Source organism: Rousettus aegyptiacus, unplaced genomic scaffold (genome assembly GCF_014176215.1).
Source record: "Rousettus aegyptiacus isolate mRouAeg1 unplaced genomic scaffold, mRouAeg1.p scaffold_m13_p_2, whole genome shotgun sequence".
Classification (NCBI taxonomy): domain Eukaryota; kingdom Metazoa; phylum Chordata; class Mammalia; order Chiroptera; family Pteropodidae; genus Rousettus; species Rousettus aegyptiacus.
In genome coordinates this window covers 41837681-41857208 of record NW_023416295.1, presented here as the reverse complement: position 1 = coordinate 41857208, position 19528 = coordinate 41837681, and the positions used below count along the sequence as shown (strand labels likewise).

General features: G+C 34.7%; 1 protein-coding gene across 7 annotated transcripts in view; it reads right to left on the bottom strand.

The window, feature by feature from the left end:
• ZNF385B (zinc finger protein 385B) overlaps positions 1–19528 on the bottom strand; it is a 351566-nt gene that overhangs the window by 130778 nt on the left and 201260 nt on the right. Inside the window, exon 1 of one of the 7 annotated variants that reach the window (XM_036238030.1) lies at positions 15359–16111. The exons of the other annotated variants lie outside the window; for them this stretch is intronic. The gene's annotated coding sequence lies outside the window, so the exon portion shown is untranslated. Of the gene's footprint in view, positions 1–15358; positions 16112–19528 lie in introns of those variants that run through there. 7 annotated transcript variants of the gene reach the window in all.

Here is a 19528-nt window from a genome sequence, read left to right as displayed (position 1 = left end):
CCACTTCTATAATAGATACCTTCCTGTCTCTAAAAGATAGTTTAGATGAGAAATATTAAGGTACTCGAGAATCCAGAGATAAACTGGATACAAGATTTCTACATAGGGATATTTGAAAATCTAAAGTATAGAATAGCATTTTTAGAACTGGAATTGAACTATATATAGTACTAGGAACAAGGTACCTATTAAAAATATGTAAGCCTCACCCAGACTTAGTGAATCAGAATGTCTGAGTTGGGGCTGATTGCTTCTTAAAGGGCACACCAGAGAGTTCGGAGGCATTAAGTATGATAACCATAGAATAAAGTGTAGCTTATGTAAACATCAATTATCTCTGGGTGATGGAACTATGGATAAGCTCTATTTTCTATACACTTTGGATTTTTCAGTTGGATGCAATGATCATATACTACTTTTATAACCAGAAAGCAATTATTTTAAAAGGATAAAACAGGAAAAATAGCAATGAATCATCTTGGAAACTTGAGGGATTTATGTATATTCTTTATATTACTTATATCAGAATGGTGACGAGCTTAGATCCTGGAGTAGGACTGTCTGGGTTAAAATCCTAGAAGCTTACTTACAAGCTGTGTAATTTTCCTCCTAAAAGCCTGTTTCCTCATCTCTTAAGCAGGTATGGTAATAACAGTGTCTATTTCATAGAGTTGTTGTGAAAATCAAATGAGAGTACTTAGTATTGTGCTTAGCATATAACAAGAACTAAAAATGTTAATTATTGGTAACACAAAGATATCTATGTTTTATGGCTATTTATGGCACTATTTTTGTGGCTATTTTTAGTCATATAGTAATTAATCAATCTATTTTAATTGTAATGCATAAAAAGTGGCCATGACTCTAAGTAAAAGATGTTTCTCTTTGTGGAAAAGAACTCTCCTGCATCACCCTGGACTCCCACCCCTCTCATCTGAGGCTCGTCCCTGCCCTTACTCTCATTCTCCCTCCTATTGACAAACCGTCATATCTTATCTCTTTTTCCATCCAGTGCCCAAACCCTTAATGTCTCTACTTTTTCCCTTTCAGTCTGGTGTCTGTTACCTTTACCATATTTATTTGACCCCCAAAGATTGCAACAGCAAGTTATTTCTGAGCATTTAACAAATATTTGCTAAATTCTCATAAATCAAAAGTTCAGCATCACCAGCTATTTTTTTTTTTCATCTTGAAAATAGTTAATGATTTGGATTTCTGAGGCTCTGTCGAATAGAACAATTCTGAATCTCAGATTAAGAATTGACTTAAAAACAAACAAAAAACAAAAAACAAAAAACAAAAAAAAACACCATTCCTGGGTTTGTACATTTAGGGCAGGAGATGATGCCATGCCCGGTGCAGCCTGGATGATGCTCCTGCAACTGTTTGTAGATCTGGAGTCCAGCTACACTTCTCTTTGTCAAAGAGAGACCCATATGTGTTAAAGGCTTAGCATCTAATGGGGATTTTTTTTCTCCTAGATTTAATCGGAGAATTGTAAAACATAGAGAAAAGGAGTCTAGGAGAAAATTTTGCTAACTTTCTACTTTCTGGAGCACTTTTATATTGAAAACAAAACCTTTAAGGCAGTAGTTTTCAGCTTCAAGCATACATGAGAATCACCTGGAGGGCTGCTATAGATTGAATGCCATGTCCCCCACTAATTTCATATTTTGAAATCCTAGCCCTGAAGGTAATAGTATTAGGAGGAAGGGATCTTTGGGAAGTGATTAGTTCACGAGGGCAGAATTCGCATAAATGGGACTAGAGCCCTTACCAAAGAGATCTCACAGAGCTCCTGGCCTGTTCTGCCTTGTGGCCCCCCTCACCAGACACTGAACTATCAGTGATCTTGGATTTTGCAGCCTCCAAAACTATGAGAAATACATTGCTATTGTTTATAAGGCACTCAGCTTATGGTATTTTTGTTATAGAAGCCAAAATGAACTAAGACAAGAGCTTATTAAAACATAGATTGCTGGGTCCCGCCTCGGATTTCTGATTGCATAGGCCTAGGATGGGGTCTGAAAACTGATATTTCTAACAAGTTTCCAAGTGATGCATATGCCGATGATGCCAGTTCAGGAACCTCACTTTGAGAACTACTCTTAAAGAATCTATTCATAGGAATCTTGAGTACTTGGTCCCCCTAAAAAGGAAGAAAAATTAGGATTTAGCTATGCTATGAGCCTTCCAGTCACACTTATGTTTCTCTTGCTCGCTCTTTTCTTCCTCCTGCTTATTGAATATTACCCAGATATGCCAATTCTAACCTGAGAAAGTGATCACTCCCATACTCGGTAAATTTCAGAAGACTTTATCAAAGAAGAATAAAAGAAATTTCTAAACCTTGCCCTAGAAAGTCTGATTCCCTATTAACCAATTATTATAACTTTGACAGCAACATATAAAATTCAGCTCTACAGATGCCAGCCTCTGTATTTTTGCTTCTTATTTTTCATCTGAACATACCTTTCTACAGTCAATATTTGTGCTTCATTCCCACTTTAAGTCTTTGCACTGTAGCTTCCTCTGCCTTAAATGTAACTACCTTCCCTACCTATCCATGTTCATGACTTCTTTCAAAACATAGTTTTCTAAGATTCAATGCTTCCAAAATGCCTTTCTTTAAAAACTTTTGACTCTCACAAATAATTCACTTGTTTTGCTTTCCAGTGGGTAAACACGGTTCTGAGTTCCGATGTTTCATTTTCTATTATTTTCTAGTATCATCTGGCCGATTTGTCTTATTTTTTATTCTGCTATCTTCCTCTCTTCTGCCTTGGCACTCTTCCACTAAAACCAAGAGATTACAAGGAATCAAAACTAATGACAGAATTTCTTTTCATTGCCTGAGCTCCTCAAATGATGCATGGGGTGGGGAACGACCAAGTTATTCCCTGAATGGGAGACCACGGGCACAAAGGGAGCACTAAAATTGGCTTTCTTGCCCTAAGGTAAAAAGTCCAATCACATTGCCAGCAAAGACAAATTGCCCCTAAATGGCTTGGCTTCAGTGACCCCAGATCCTAAGCCTAATGTGCTCATTCTTCCTTTCCACTTAGAAAAGACACAATTACCATGCTTAGGAAAGTAGCACAGTCAGAGGGTGGTTTTGCACTTAATTTTTGCTTTAATGTTCAAAGAATATATTATGCAGCTACTGTAAAATAGCACCTGGCCTGTTTACTAACACAGTATTATAAAGGTAAAACAAAATTTAAAATAAAAGAATTGGATGACTGGGCCCCAGGACAAAACTCAACCACAAATTATCACTTTACACACATAATTACCACACTAATTTGAGGGTGGAATAGATGCCAAATGATTTAGGCCGGCCAGGTTAGATTCCCCTGCTGTGCAGATGAACATTCCAGGGCACCTGAACATTGCTTTGCTCTGTCTGTCAAAAGCACAGCGAGGAGGCCACGAAGCTGACAACGGCCAGCAAACACAAGAACTCACAAGCTTCCAGGAGAAAAATATATTCAGGATCTGTTTTATGTTTTCCTAGATCACTGGATTTCACAGTTTACTTCTTTCTTTAGTGATCTTTTTTTTTTTTCTTTCTTTCTGTTTTACTTTGATGTTCAACATGTATATCCAAAAGCTATGGCAGAATCTGGGTAACCGGTCTCTGCCTGATTTCTATAGGGACCCCCTATCCAGCTAAGAGCTTCTGTGAGGATCTCTAAGCACATCCTGCAAACCACTATGGACCCACAGAGCAGAGGTGAAAAAACAACAATGATACCTAATTGATTGATAGCAAGAGCAATCGCTGAATATTAACACACTAGAATACAAGTCCGAATTTTTCTCTACTCATTCACTTGAAAGGTAGATTTATTTATGGGGAGGGAGGCACACTCTGATTATAAACCAGCCTGTGAAGAGATTTCTGTCAATTCTAAACATTTTGACCTGGTTCTTCTTTGAAGGCTATTCTCTCCAAACTAGGCCGTGTGCATGAAAACATATATAAAGAAAAGAAATGAAAGTTCCATTAACTTTAAAAATTAGTTAAAGTATTCATTAAGCACAAAGTAAGTATTATAGCATAATAAAGAGATTCAGAGCCAGAAAGTTATGAGATGAAATTCTAATTCTGTTATATACTATGTGGCCTAGACAAGTCTCTCAGCCTCTATGAATGTCAGTTTCTGATTTTTTTAAGTGGTTTTTTCCCCCCAGTGGTGATAACAGTATATCCCAGAGCAACTCTGAGGTTCAGATATTGACTAATGAACTTTCTGTTCTGTTTCTCATGAGTAATTAGCTAGGATTAGAACTGCTTTCCCCTTGACACAACTAGACACAGAGTTAAACATTTCTTATTCATGTAACTGACTGAGATTTTCCCTGGTTGGAAAGTCTCAACTGTAAGTTCCCCTACTTGCAATATGTCGATGCCTTCCTATAAAAGACTAAGGTACAATCACTCTGTGGAGACACACTCTAATTTCCAGATCTGGGGTACTCTCCCTACTACAATAGCCTGAATAAAATCAATTTCCTTACTTTGCTGGTTTCTGTCTTAGATATCATGTATGTAGAAGTGCCTGGCACATAACTGGTCCTTAGTAATTGGAAGCTTTTCATAAGGACCGTCTATAAATGGTGCTCTGAATATAACCTATGGAGGGCACAGAGAGGAGCAGAATGCATCCTTAGCAATGGCATCTGCTGAATCTAGTAATTCCATATATTTATGACATTAAAATCTTATTTTTGTTAAGCTTTCTCGACTCCCATGATAATAAGCTAATTTGGTTCATCAGTAAATAATAGAAATTAACTCACAAATTAATTTAGTGTGAATGTTATAGTCATCTGTTCATAAAAGCTATACGTAGAGTTGAATTTTAATATGCATACCAGTTCTTTAAGACTCCATTGAGTTGGATGGCTCCATCTCCACAAAGTCTTCTCTAATTTCTGCATTCAGGAATAATCTCTAGTCTCTGTGGTTCTGCTTGGATTTTTCTGTACTTTTCTAATACCATCTTTCACATCATGCTCCACATTAGTCTGAGTTGTGTGCATTGCGGTTAGCTCCCTAGATTTTATGTTGCTTGAGACTAGGTACTGTGTCTTATTTTCTCTGGCACAATATCTTAGGCAAAGGAGATATTCAAATAGTGTTTGCTGAATTGAATCTGTATACTCTTTGATGCCTTGAATCATGCTAACCAGGCAATAGATATATGAATACTTCTTCATAAAATGTCAAAGTTTGAGAAGACTAAGTAATCCAGACAGAATATTAGAGAATGAGGTAAAAAAGGGGGCGGTGGTGAAAAGACACCAACAACACACTGAGAAATCTAACAAGGTAATTAGACAGGAAACAAAAACATCCTGACTAACTTTTAGAGAACATATGCCAACTCCACACACATACATCTTCAGCACACAAAGGTAAGCCATATTATAGTCAAGGTCTTCATAAATTTCACCTACACTGACGTATCAGAATCAGGAAGTGATAATAATGGAAAGGTTGTGAAACACAATGTTCCTTTTAAAAACAGGTCACCGGTGGAATGTTAATAAATGTTAACAACGTACTCTTGGGGAGAGGGAACCCTGATTCATAGCACCAGTTTCTACAGTGTAAACATTCTCCCCATGGATGATATTAAGCTATCAACGGGTCACATAATGTTAAGTTTGGGAAGAGATGCACACGACTGGCTCTCTCATGCCAGTGAGAGCCAGTTCCGTAACATTACGCCCGTTTTCTTTCTCCAACCCTTTCTTCCTTTATTTCCTTCTGATGAGAAGGAACAAAGCTACGACAGGTCAAAGGGAAAGGGTAGCCAAGGAATACGGCTCCACACAAAGTTTTGCTCCTTAGTTTCCCCTTTGGGATTGTGTTTTGGAGACAATGCGTCACCTCCAATTTATACCCTCCATCTCACTTTTCAGTGTAACCCGAAAATCCAAAAATCACTTCGGAAATAAAATAAAAACCTACCATCTTCTTTTAGGGCACTGATAAAAATGTCAGGAAGACTTGCTTCATGCTAAATGTTACTACTCCTAATTTGACAAAATGATGTGTTTAGCCTCTCTGAATCTTACAGAAACTATAAAATTATACATAAGACTGAAACCATTGAATTTTCAGGATTTTTATCTTCTCCACTAAGACAAAGCTGTAACTTTCTAGCTTCAAGTTACAGCTCATCAATTGAGCCAACATTTGCTTATTAGAAATCTATTTCCTTGTTTATCATAACATTAAATATGCTGAAATAAAATGAAAAAAATTAGCATGGTACTGAGCACTTACATAAATTAGTAACAGCTCAAAGACCCATAGATAGGAATGAATTAGATCTAAAGACGTGCAACAATTAATAAAAATGTAACATGATAGCCTGTCCCAGGAACATGGTGAAGGTCATCGAGATCAGATGCATCATTATTACCTGACATCTTTCAGCCTAGTTTGGGATGGTGCAAACAATAAGCCTATAGAGTGCCCTGGATTTATCTCCAAGGATATGCATGTGAAATCCAACTTTTTGTAGCATATATTTTGTGGCATTTAATGACACTGGAAAATCCCAAAGAAAACCTTCCTGGAATAACTCGGAGTCATCAAAGTTAAAAATAAACCTTATTTTTTAAGTTTAGGCCAGTAGAGACTAAAATGGTTTACAAGGGCATCCTCCCAGGAAGGTTTGAAAACGTTATTTTGGTTCCGACTCTATATATTTTAGAATTTTTCAGGAGCTATTCATGTTCTTATTCTATGTTTTAAGAACCTTGTATCATTTTAATTACATATAAAAGAGTATGAATTTTTAATCAGAACTAGTTGGATAATCTTTCCATGTCTCCACTTGTACAACTGCCACAACAGGGTGCAGTCTGGCATGATTCTTCGTAACTGGCATTGACAATTAACAAGAGACAGAAAGAAGATGTGCCTGCACTCTGGAAGAGCAACAGCTGTAGAAAGGACTGATGTGGCTGGCAGAACGCCTGGTGAAGAGAAATGCCTATACAGCTGGCACCTACAAAGGCCAGTTTGTGCATTACCATCATTATTGCAGCTTCCCTGGGAGCCTCAGAGGGCAGACACATGGTAAGTTCCCAAACATTTAGATTCATTTTCAATTGTTCCATTTAAAATATAAGCACCAACAATAGAATGAATTTGATGTCAAAACTTAAAGTGTTGACACTTGATATTAAGAAGTTGTGATGCACGAGGTTTAACTAGATGTTCAAACTGGTGATGGCTCTGGGTAAGTTTGAATTTCATCATTTATTTTATTTTACTTTTTTTTTTTGAATTTTATCATTTAAACTGGTAGAAAATTAAGACTTGTTGGATTGTATTTTCTAGGGTGTCCTGAGACTTTAGCTTTAAAAACCATTCAAGAATTCAAGAATATTTGAAGGTTTGAAAGAAAATTTAGTGGACAGTTGTCTTTGGAGTGTGGGGGGTGGCAGCAGGGAGGTGGGGCAAAGGGTGTGCAGAATGTAAACCTTATGTCTCTAAGAGGAATTCATATCTTACTAGTCTTGGTGGCAGAGGCCAAGTTCACTCCTCAGTATAAGAGCCTGTAATGGACTGAATGTTTATGCCCCTCAAATTAATTTATTGAAACCCTACACCCCAATGTGATGGTATTAGGAGTGAGGACTTTGGGTCCTCATAAATGGGATTAAAGCCCTTATAAGGTTCACAGGAGAGCTTGTTTTCTTTCCCTGTTCTTTAGCACATGGGGGTGCAAGGAGAAGCTGGCAATTTGTAACAAAGGAGAGGGTTCTCACCAGAATTCTACTCTGCACCAGAATCGTACCCTGCTTGCACCTTGATCTCAGACTTCCAGGCTTTGGAACTGTGGGGGAGAAAATTCTGTTGTTTATAGAATGTTAAGACACCCAGTCTACGGTATTTCTGTTATAACAGCACAAATGGACTAAGACTGACCCCAAATGTCCAGATTCTTAGTTTCTCAGCCTTCCTTGAGGCTAAGACATGAGCACGCGACTTAGTCTCAGCCAGTCAGACATAACTCACCTCTCCTTTCTGCCCCATACCAAATCATGAACTATATCCAATCTCCACAGGAGGCCAGCAGTGTGTCCAGAGATGGGATGTAGGTCTGTTGACCAGTGTTTAGTGGCAGCATCAGCTCTGCTCTTACCAGATGGCTTCCATGGTATAAATCTAGGATGCGTTTCTAGCTAAGTTTTGTGACTAGCAAATAAACCTGATCATTAAAAAATAAATTTCAGTAAAAAATTTTATTTCCCAATACTGTTGTTTGACCTCTCCAAAATTAGACAACTTCTGTTTCCTTCTAAATGGGCTTTCATATGCAATCATATTTTAAAAATAAAATGGAAGACTGGTAGTTGTTTCTATGCTTTCCTGAAGATGACTTCTCCTTAGTTTCACTAGAACCAGCCGAAGGATCTTCTGTTTCATCATTTCTTCCTATTCTCCGCAATCCTCATTTGTCTACTTTCTCTCCAAGTAAAACTTCCCTGGTCATTCCTATAACTTCCTTTATCTCTTTTTTTTCTAGGTATTTCCATTCTTCTGCCTCCCCAACCTAATCTGAGACCTCAGTCCAATACCCTTTCTCCTATTACCTGTATTTAACTGTAGGCTTTTTATTGTGATTCCTCCCAGAGTTGTCCAGACCCTCTCTCTTTACCCATCTTTGGGATATTATATACTATGGACTTTGTAGTTGTAGAAGTGATTCTTCTACCATTGCATAAAATAGATGAGTCATTAGTATCTGAACATTTTAATGATTCTGTTTGGTGCCTCAAATATTAGGTCCTCTCTCTTTCCAGCTCACTCTCAAATGGGTCATATTTGCTTGTATGAAAAGTAATAGGACCCCTGATATACATGAAGCCTAACAAAATAAGAATAGTACCACTAGACTAAATGAAAGCTGGTAATTATCAGTGCTATAGAGAGAAAAAAAAAGTATAAGCTAAAATTATTCCTGAATATTTTGAAACTGCTCCTGGATGATGCTGTGGATGCAAGCCTTCAAAATATTTGTCACAGAATAGTATATCTTTGTGTGGAGGGAGAATACTCATCAGATAGGAATCTTGGTAAAGTTACCAGTTTTCACCAAAGAATATTGACCTGATCCCCTAATCATAACTTTTTCTGAAGTACACTCTCTACTTTCCAGTTTAGTTAAAAATCTGATTGAAATAGGTGATATTTGGGGTGGATTGTTTAAATTATTTCTTCTAAATATTCTAAGTAATACCTTGAGAACAGGCAAAAGATTTCCTTATAGGACCACAAATTTCTCTCTTCTCACAGATTTACTTTTGCTGGGATTTATCCTAAAAACTTCATCCTTTATGGAGGAGCAGAATAGAAATAAAATTCATTACCATAACTTTTTCAGGAGAGTCATGTAGATATTTTCTAGTCCAGACACTGTCTCCTGTATAACACATCATGTGACAAATGATGTGTTACCCCTCAGGGTATCTTTTTCTCTATAATAATAATAATAATAATAATAATAATAATAATAATAATTTAATTGACATATATTGTTTTTAACTTTGTCTACCAAGAAATGCTATGTAAGAATGAGGCTTAAAGAACGACTATGAAGAAACTTATTGCCTGATTATATTTCTTCCTCTGTTCTTACTTATCTTTATGATATTTAAGAGTGTATGTGTGGGTATGTATGTGTGTATATAAATATATATTTAAAAATGTGTATGTTTATGAACATATTATGGTTCTTTTTATTTATAATCCAGCCATTATTTTCTTATATATTTGTGCCATAAGCTGCAATAAATCCTTTGTGGGAGAAGAATATAAATAAATATATAAACATATGAATAAATATGGCCAAATAGCATGTTAGGATGAACTTTGGTCATTATTGCTATTAACATTAATGACTTAATAAACACATACTACTGTGTATGTGAGACATGTGATGAGTGGGAAGATAAAAGAGCCAATGGTAAAACTCCTGACTACAGAAGTCTTGAAATATAATCGAGATAATAGGGCTGGTATATAAGAATATAATAAATACACTATGTTATAATTCAGTATACACACATGTATAAATATGTATATATGTACATAAATATGTATATATATACATATATACATATTTATACATGTGTGTATACTGAATTATAACATAGTATATACTATGTGAAACACTATGTAAATATATACATATTTATACATGTGTGTATGTATATGTGGACAAGAAAAATAGTAATATCCTTACTGCTTAAGAGAGAAATTAAAACAGACAGAAGGTGCATCTCCAAACCACATCTCCCCAAAACTATCCTCTCCTAATTGATCTCTGTAGTCCCCAGTGAGACCTAGGCAGACTAAAGCTTCTCCCATCCTCATCTAAATCCAGGATGATTTTGTTTAGAACAATAACATTTCAGATTTCTTAATCTGGATATTGCTTTAATGGACTGTTTATTGTATATTTTAATGCATCTTAAAATTTTTTTTATTTCTTTTAATTTGACTTAGTGAGAAATAAATCTTACTTCACAGCTTAGAATGAACACACACACATCTGAAACATAAGTTTCACAAAACACTATCGATCCTTCCTATGTGTGACACATTCTATTTTCTACTCTATTTTGTTCCATTTAATTTCTTAAAACATTCTTACTATGACTCATTAAATTAAATTTAGTATAAATAGCATTGTTTTAAGGAAACTGGAAGTTCAAATTTCCAAGGGGTAAATGTTTTAATTTTTGGAAGAAAAATTATTCTTTTAAAATCAAAGGCAACTGGGCCAACTTCAGATTCATGATACAGCATACTGCTTCTTATCTCATAAGTATTTGCTCAGAAATCCAAAATATGTAGAGTTATGATTCATGCAAGTCTCCCTCAAAGGGAAAAATACATCTCCAAGTTGTATTCCAGTAGGAACACATCAACCCACACACATAAATCGAATTTCAAATGCCTTTAGTATTAATGTTTCCAGATTCTAAATATGGGCTTGACTCATAATTTAGCTTCTCTCTAGCCTTGGTTACAATGAACTGAAAAAGGATTTTTATATATGCATACAATTCAGTAATTATGAAAATTGTATCATTACTTACCTTAATCTTAGATTTCTACATTGTTCGAGAAAAAAGGGGGAAAAAAAAGTCTTACCTTAACTGATATGGTTAATTACCCAACTTAAACAAAAAATTTGGAAACTAAAACACTACTATTATTAATAACTCTGTTCCAACAATAATCAAAACTATGAATGGAAACATTTCCAATTTCCAACATAAGTCTTAATCTTATTCATGCCAGAAACATCTCAGCTGGGTCTTAATATTCCCTAGGAGAATATTAAGTAAGTTACAGGCTTTTTAGCATGTCAACTCTAAGATAATACTTAATTCTTACTGTGTATTTGCAGTGCCAGATCACATTGAACAGAAAACCCTATCTTTAACAGATAGTTCTGTTCTAGCCACAATCATATCACATTAACTTCCCAGCATACCTATTAATATTCAACCAAATTAGAGCTTGGTGAGCTTCTGGCAGGTTTGTAACTGCACTTGAAACCTGCAATTTTAACTAATTATAGAAATCCTGGGCAGAAAGCCCTCTGAGAAGATGATCAGCATCATTCCTTTTTTTTGAAACTTTGAAACCACCCCAAACCAAGAGTTCTACTTCTCTTTTACCTTGAAGAAAAGATATTAGCTGTGTAACTACAACATAGTAGGTCTATTTTATATGTAACCTGACTTAATCCTTATATTTGAATATAGTAGGAATTATGATCTCCATGTTACGGAGGGGAAACAAAGGCTCAGAAAAACTAAGTTGGTCAAGGACATGGAGTACATGTTAGAGTTGGGATCAGACCAAGAGTCTGACTGTAAAAAGTAATCGTTCTCTGTTATCTCCCCCAGCAGTGGGCTGCAGCTGGCCATACAGGCTCACAAGAGCTGGTGGGACACAGCTCTTTCAAACTCAGTAATGTCACATCAATAGGTTGAAATCAACCATGGTGGGAATACTTATACTGTGCAAATGGGCAAGGATTATGAATCAGGGATTTCTTCTTCAGAGAGTCATTTACCAGCACACCACTATCTACATATAACATTTGTTTCTGATATTTCACAAATGTCGTGCCTGGATGTTTCTATTAGTTAATTTAACTTTTTCATTTTCAAAAACAAATAATAACAAGAGTATAGGACTAATATTTTTCGGTATATACTCCTCCCATTTACTTCCTGTGTACTTTTGCCTACCATTAAGAAAAACTTCAATTATTTAAAAATAGTTGTAATAATATAATCCCCATGTCTCCATCAACCAAATTTAATAATTATCAACATATTTCACTTATAATCCCCAAACACTTTTTTTCTTCCCAGATAGATTATTTTAAACAAATCTCAGATAGTAGATCATTTTATTTGTAAATATATCAGTTTGTATCTCAGAGATAAGCTCATTTTAAAATATTACAACACCATTATCACACTTTAAAATTATTAGCAATTCCTTAATGTTGTCTAAGACTCTGCCCATGTTCAATTTTCCCTACTTGCCTCAAAATTATCTTTTACAAAGTTGCTTTATTCAGATCAAGAACCGCACGTGTTACATTTAAATGTAATGTCTCTTAAATATTAATTTATCTTAATATGTTAATTTAATTTCTTATAATCTTAATCCTTTTTATTTTCCTCTTGCCATTCATTTGTAGAAGAAATTGCACCATTGTCCCATAGAACATCTTATATTTTGGATTCTGCTAGTTGGATTCCATGGTATCATATAACATATTCCTCTTCTGTATTTCTCGAAAGTTGGTACTTAGACCTAGAGGTTTGCATAGATTCATGTTTTAGTTTTTGGTGAAAGTATTTTATGCTGGGATTGTGTACCTGCTACTGTATAACATTAGAAGGTATATAATATCCATTGTCTTTATTTTTGTAATTAGCAGATTTTGGTGTTCCCAAAAATCTCTTCCAAAATCTCCATTAACCTTTTACTAAATTGTTTGGGCAGCATTGATGATCATTTCCTAGATTCATTATTTCAATAGGATCTGCAAAAAGTGATGGCTTAGTTCTTTCATTCTTTCTACATTTATTGGCTGGAATTTTTTACAAAGCAGATATCTTTCTTATCAACTATTTGGTTAATCTCAATTATAATTTTAACCTCAATTATAATTTTTCCAGAAAGGCAGGATAAATATTTCTTTACCTTTACAATAATTTTTTAGAATGAGTTTATGCCCTAGAAGCCTTAAAAAAGTCAAAGAAGTTTTGGTTTTTACTTTTGCCTATCAGTATGCAATCATGAATTTTAATATATTTCCTGTGTTTCAATAAATTTCAGTCATTTTTTATTCGTTCACATTGGTTCTTGCATCTTTTCGACATGACCCCAGTAGTCTTTGATAGCTCCTTTGCTTTATAGTATATTCCAGGCTCTTGTACATTTCCTTCCCCAGTTTAGAAACAGACATTTTTCTGAGGATCTTGATTTCTTGTTGTGGGAAGTGTTCTTCCCACCATTTAAAATGATTTTTTCTTACTCAGGAGAGATTCTCAACTAGAACACTCTGAGCACTCGCAGGATACAGACGAGGTACAAAGAACTAGCAATCAGCTTCTAAAGTTTATTTCTTAGAGCAAAAGTTGCTATCTTATTATAGAATCTATTATGTAAAATGTATACAATATAATCCTTACCATAAGCTAAATCATTATTGATTATGAATGAGTACCTATAAGACAACATCGTACATGTACTTCATATATTAGTAGAGGATTGAGCAGATTCAGATTTTGTGAGAACTGAAGTCTAAAAAATTGGAAGGAAGCTCTCTTTTTTCAAAAATGTACATGAAATTACAAATACAAAGTTAGAAAAGAAAGTGAATATCTAGGTTGAGAAAAAATCACTACAAATGTAAATAAGCTTAAAATGCCATGAAAATCATAAAACATAAAAAATAATATATTTTTATCAAGTTACTTCTACATTTTTGGGCTCCCTACTCTTTGATTGCTTTTCATATGATAATGATTTTGTGATATCATTCTATAGTGAGATCAAAAAGATAATTCAGTTTTTCCTCTAGTATGGTTGACTAAACTGCCTAAGTTTTCAAAAGTTGAAGTGCTTAAAAACTTGTGACTTAACACACAAACATATTCTTATCTGTTGGATTACTATGATTTGTGTCTTACTCAGGAATTTTGATAAATTCTATTTTAAGTAAGTTCCATCCAAAGGGAGAAAATATATGATACACTTATAACTCTACACATTAATATATTATCTAGTATATTTTTGATAGGAGAGAACTCATATTGTGACTAGGAACTAATTAGAACTAAATCATCCAGTTACAAGCTTACTTTTCTTGTGACTGAAAGAAATTTTACACATGTTCTGTACATCATTATATCTCCTGTGCTGCTTATATACTTCTAATTCCACTCAATGCAAGGGAAAGAGGTAGAGAAGAAGGAACCAGGGGTCTTAAACGATTGTGGTTAAAACACCTTATTTTCACAAATATTACAAAAACATACCACCACCTGTACACACTGTTCAGACCCTCCCAGAGTCTTAGATGGGCCCAGGCAAGTGAGGGGCCATGAAGTCTAAGCTTCATTGGCTTCACAGTAAGTCGTCATCTCAAGAGAATCATCACCTTACTACTCAGCCTTTTCTCTCCCAACTGTTAATCAAAATATTTTAGCTTTCTTTTGGGAATATTTCCAGTTCCTTGAACATGTATGTAGCTATCCTTTGACTCTTTGGGTCCATCCTCAGGTGACCCCAGTACACACAGACAAAAGCCTGTGCTTTTCATGCTCATCACATATTCTTCACTAAAACCTCTACGTGAATGCAGAAGTATCATACTTTTGCACTGTCTTGAAAGCAATCCCTATTTATAATAAAAGAGTAATAGTGTCAGATGTAATTTTTTTCTTATCCGAGCTCTTCACTGGTGGAATCAATAGTTTATATGAGTCTGCAGTTAATAAGAAGCTGTTTGTATTTTACAAATACAGGATTTCTGTATAAATATATCTAGCCACTCTCTTGGCAGTAACCCAAGAGTATTATAAGTGAAAACATAACAAAGTCTTAGCAAATGAGTTATAGCTGTTATTTTGGTTAGTACTACAGCATACTCACCAGCAAGAATAGGAACAATGTACTATTAGTTACAGTATGCTGTGCCTGTCGAGACTGGGAGTTGCCAGCAAGCATTTGAGGAAAATTTCCAGAGCTTTTATTAAATATAATGCAGACTTTCCTACCTACCTTTCAGCCTGGGGATCTCTAGCAGATGCTTTGACGATTACAGCAGCAGTAATGCTCAGTATCCCAACGGACAGCCTGCCCTGGGACCAGCAGCAGCAATTGACCAGAGTTTTGCAAGAGGAATTTTTATTTTTCAGACACTTCAAAATAAGGACAAGGTCATTCCCAATGCCAGGATTTCTAGCTAAGCTGTAACTTTCCCCTGTGTATCCAAAGTACTGAGAGAAAAAAAATATATATGTGAAAACAAAAAACAACAAAATCGACAAAAAACTGTTGCTAAGAAAATAAGCCTTTGAATGTAGTATTAGGAACTGAATATCCAGAATGTACTGTTACAAATTTAACACCAGCATCAACATCTGCACCACCAAAAATTAGTAATATGCATTTTGCAATTACTATTCATCAGGCACTGAGCGAAGTGTCTTATATTAAGCTTTGCAGTATGCTGATTTCACACATGAGGTGGACAAGACAGTGAAAAGATAATAAACTGGCCCTGGTCACAACCTGTAAGCATGAGGTAGACTGGGGACCAGGATTTTCCCTCAGGCAATCAAATTCCAGAAACAATTTACTTCTGCTTTATACTGCCTTGCAGTATTAGTATGCTTGAAAAACCTCTTGATCCTGAAGTCGGAGTAGTAATACAAATTTAAAACTCTATTAGTACAGGGAGGAAAAATATTTATGCTTTCCCTCTGAATTTTTAAACAGATTTTAAATATGATGATCACACTAGATATTGCATATAGTTAGTAATGTAACATTTAGATTTCTTAGTGTTTAAAAACAGCAGTTTTGCATATTCAAAAATAGATTAAATCAATGACATTGGAAAATAAATTCTTAAGTCGAGTATATTGTTTTAAAAAAGTAAACCTAAACCTATATCAAGCTGATAAGAAAAAAAAAAGAATTAATACACATATAAGCTATTTTTTTTTAACAAATATTCTGACTATATATAGAGAGACATATATACTAGGGATAAAAAGAATTATAGGAAATCTTGAACTTGACTCAATAATTTTGTTTTTGGTAGTGGTGCTGGTATAGCATATCTGAAACTATTTGTTGTGCACTGTAAGACTGAAGAAATAAGTAAATATATTGATACTGTGTGGTATAAGGATTCTCATTTAAGAGCAGATAAATACGAATATAGAATAGAGGAATGAGAGAATGATGCTGGAATGAAAATGATGTTAGCAGCATAGCAGTATTATACAATGTAGGTATAAGAGAACTATGTAGATAGAGGTGTAGGTGTGTGTAGATGTAGATGTGTACGTGTAGTCTATTATCCACTAAAAAGGCCTAGAAGTGATGACATTCCAGTAGCAAAGAGCAACCTTAAGTCCACGTCTGGCTTTTAGAACTAGACCTCTTGGGAAAGAAAAGCACAGGTTAAACCTTAAGTATCTGGATGTGTCACAAAGAATATGCGCAGACTGACGAGGACACATCAAAAAGAAACAGAAGTCAACTCTGAAAGACTCCCGCTGGTCAAATGTGGCACAATTTGAGCACTAAATAGATAATGAGAATAGGTTATAATAATATTGAATCGAAAGTGTATTCATAAGTACATAGTGATACTAAAGAAAAATTAAGGAGAGAGGGAGGAGAAGGAAAAGCAGAGCAAAGCAACTAATAAATGTAAAAGTATCATAGAAATAGAAAAACAGAATTTTATAACCACATAGTAATCATAACCAAGTCAAGTGATAATCATCGATGGCTACTAAAGCCAGTAGGTAAAAAAAAAAAAAAAAAAATCGGGTAATAGAATAATCACACAATCTCAAAGTATCACTACCCTATCCATATGCAGATTATATTTGAATTAAAAAGGCAAAAATCATGCTGACACTACCTTTACCTTAACATCACCAGTATCAGAATACATTGGTTCCTACATCTCTTGAGAAGGACATTGGGAAGGACACAGCATTACTTATGCAGATTCCATGCCAAAAATGCTTAACCTGAATTTGATCATGAGGAGACAGTCAAACTAATCCAAAATAAAGGACATTGTGCAAAACAACCAAACTAAACTTTTCAAACATATCAACATTATGTAGAACAGCAATACCATCAAAAAAAGCTGAAGACCGGTTTAGTTTAAAGAAGACTAAAGAGAGAAGACAACTAACAGAATTTATAATCTTGGCTTGGATCCCAGATTGAAAAAAGAAGAAAATGATTATAATTATATTATTGAGACAATGGGGATATATAAGTAGACTGTTTGTTATGTAATAGTACTCTATCAATACTGCTCTATCAGTACTCCCTAGCACTTTGCAGAGAGTGTTCTGGTTCTTAGAATATCCATGCTGAAGCATTTAGGGGTGAAGTGTCTCAATTTCTGTAATAATTCTCAAATGCTTCAGCATGAGTATATACACATATATGTACACTAATGCTACATCAATGTATGAACATAAATATATGAAACAAATCAATATTCAATATACTTTAGAGAATAAGAGAGCTAATGCAAGTGTGGAAAAATTAATACTTAGTAAAGTTAGGTGAAGGGTGTATATGGGTGTCCCATGTATTATTTTTACAGTTTGATGTGGTTTAAAATTGATCAGAATAAAAAGTACGGTTAGAGATATGAGGTTAAATTTGAAAAAAAAAAAAAAAGATCATCAAATTGCTAAGTGGGGAGATGATACTACTAGAGAGATGTTGGAAGTATAGACAACCACCTGTCTGAAACAGCTTAGGGTGAGCAGTGGTAGGGACCAAATACACTCAGAAGGTCCTATTTGGTATTATAAATGGTAAACTGAGAAAAAAAATAGAAGTAGAAAAATTCTTAAACAACATTTTAATGTTAGCTTGATTAGAATTTAAATATTTTAGGTTTTTTTTTTTTTTTTTGTGAACAAAATGGTATGATGGCCACCACTTTAGGTCAAACTCACAGGTTATTTGATCTAAAAATTCTCTAATTTCTAGTTTAAAAATTATGAATACATTTCATTCTTCAAAAAATATATTTTCCCTTAACTTTTATTATAACTCTATTAAGTATGAACTTTCCTAAACTGTCTGAATCTTTTTTATTTTAGACATTTGTACCATTACTGTGGCAGTGATTTAAATAATGCGACTACTGCAGAAAAAGTGCTTCTTTTTATTTATTATATATATATTTTTTACTCTTTAGAACCCCAAAGGTTTTCTTTTGTGGTCCTTTTCAGGAATTTGATGAATAAGTATGTTTGATCCTATTCATAGGTAACGAAATTTTCTAGTCTTCAATCACATTCCTTTGTTTCTCTAGCATGAAAAAAATGACATTTTGATCTTTTTAATCAATGTAGCTATTGCCAATTTGATGTCAACTCACACACTTTTAATTGCTCTTCTTCGATCTTCCCCATGAAGTTAGTTATATTTTTCTAGAAGTAAAATAACTGAAAGAGAACATGCCTCTCTGAATCTCTTTATACAGACGGAGGTACATTTACAATTTCATTTCTGTGACCTTGATAATGTCCACCAGTTATTTATTTTTTAGTGAAAGATAATTTGTTTGTAACTGTACCTTAGTTTATAAATTCAAGGGACGAATTTTAGGGCCTTAGACTTGTGCCCCACCTTCCTGAAGGGATCCACATGGGTCTTATGTAACTGTACTTTCATACATGCCCATGTGCATTTACCTATCTGTGAAGATCAAAAGTTTTCACTTGGTTATTAAAGGGATCATAACCCTTGTAGGTTTAAAAACCACATTGGGTCTAATCTATTCCTTCTGTTTCGTCCCACTAATTTAGCCTCATGTCAGCATCTTCCCCTGAATACTGCAATGTTTCCATGCCTTTGTCTCCCCCTCCTGTGTTCCATCCTCCACAATACTGCCAGAGTGTTTTTTAAAAAACATAAACCAACAGTCATATTCAAGTCTGTATTTTGTCTCATACTTAACAGTATGTTGAGCACAAGAGGTGCTCAATAAATATCCACTAAATAAATGAATGGATAAACTCCTACTGACAATCTGAGCCCTCAGCGCAGGACACAAAAATACATCTCCCAGACTTGGTCCTTGTGATACCCTAAGACTTTTGAGCTCATGGGTTTGGCACTGTATTAGATATAATGAAATATATGTCAATATTTAGAATTAAAATCATAATC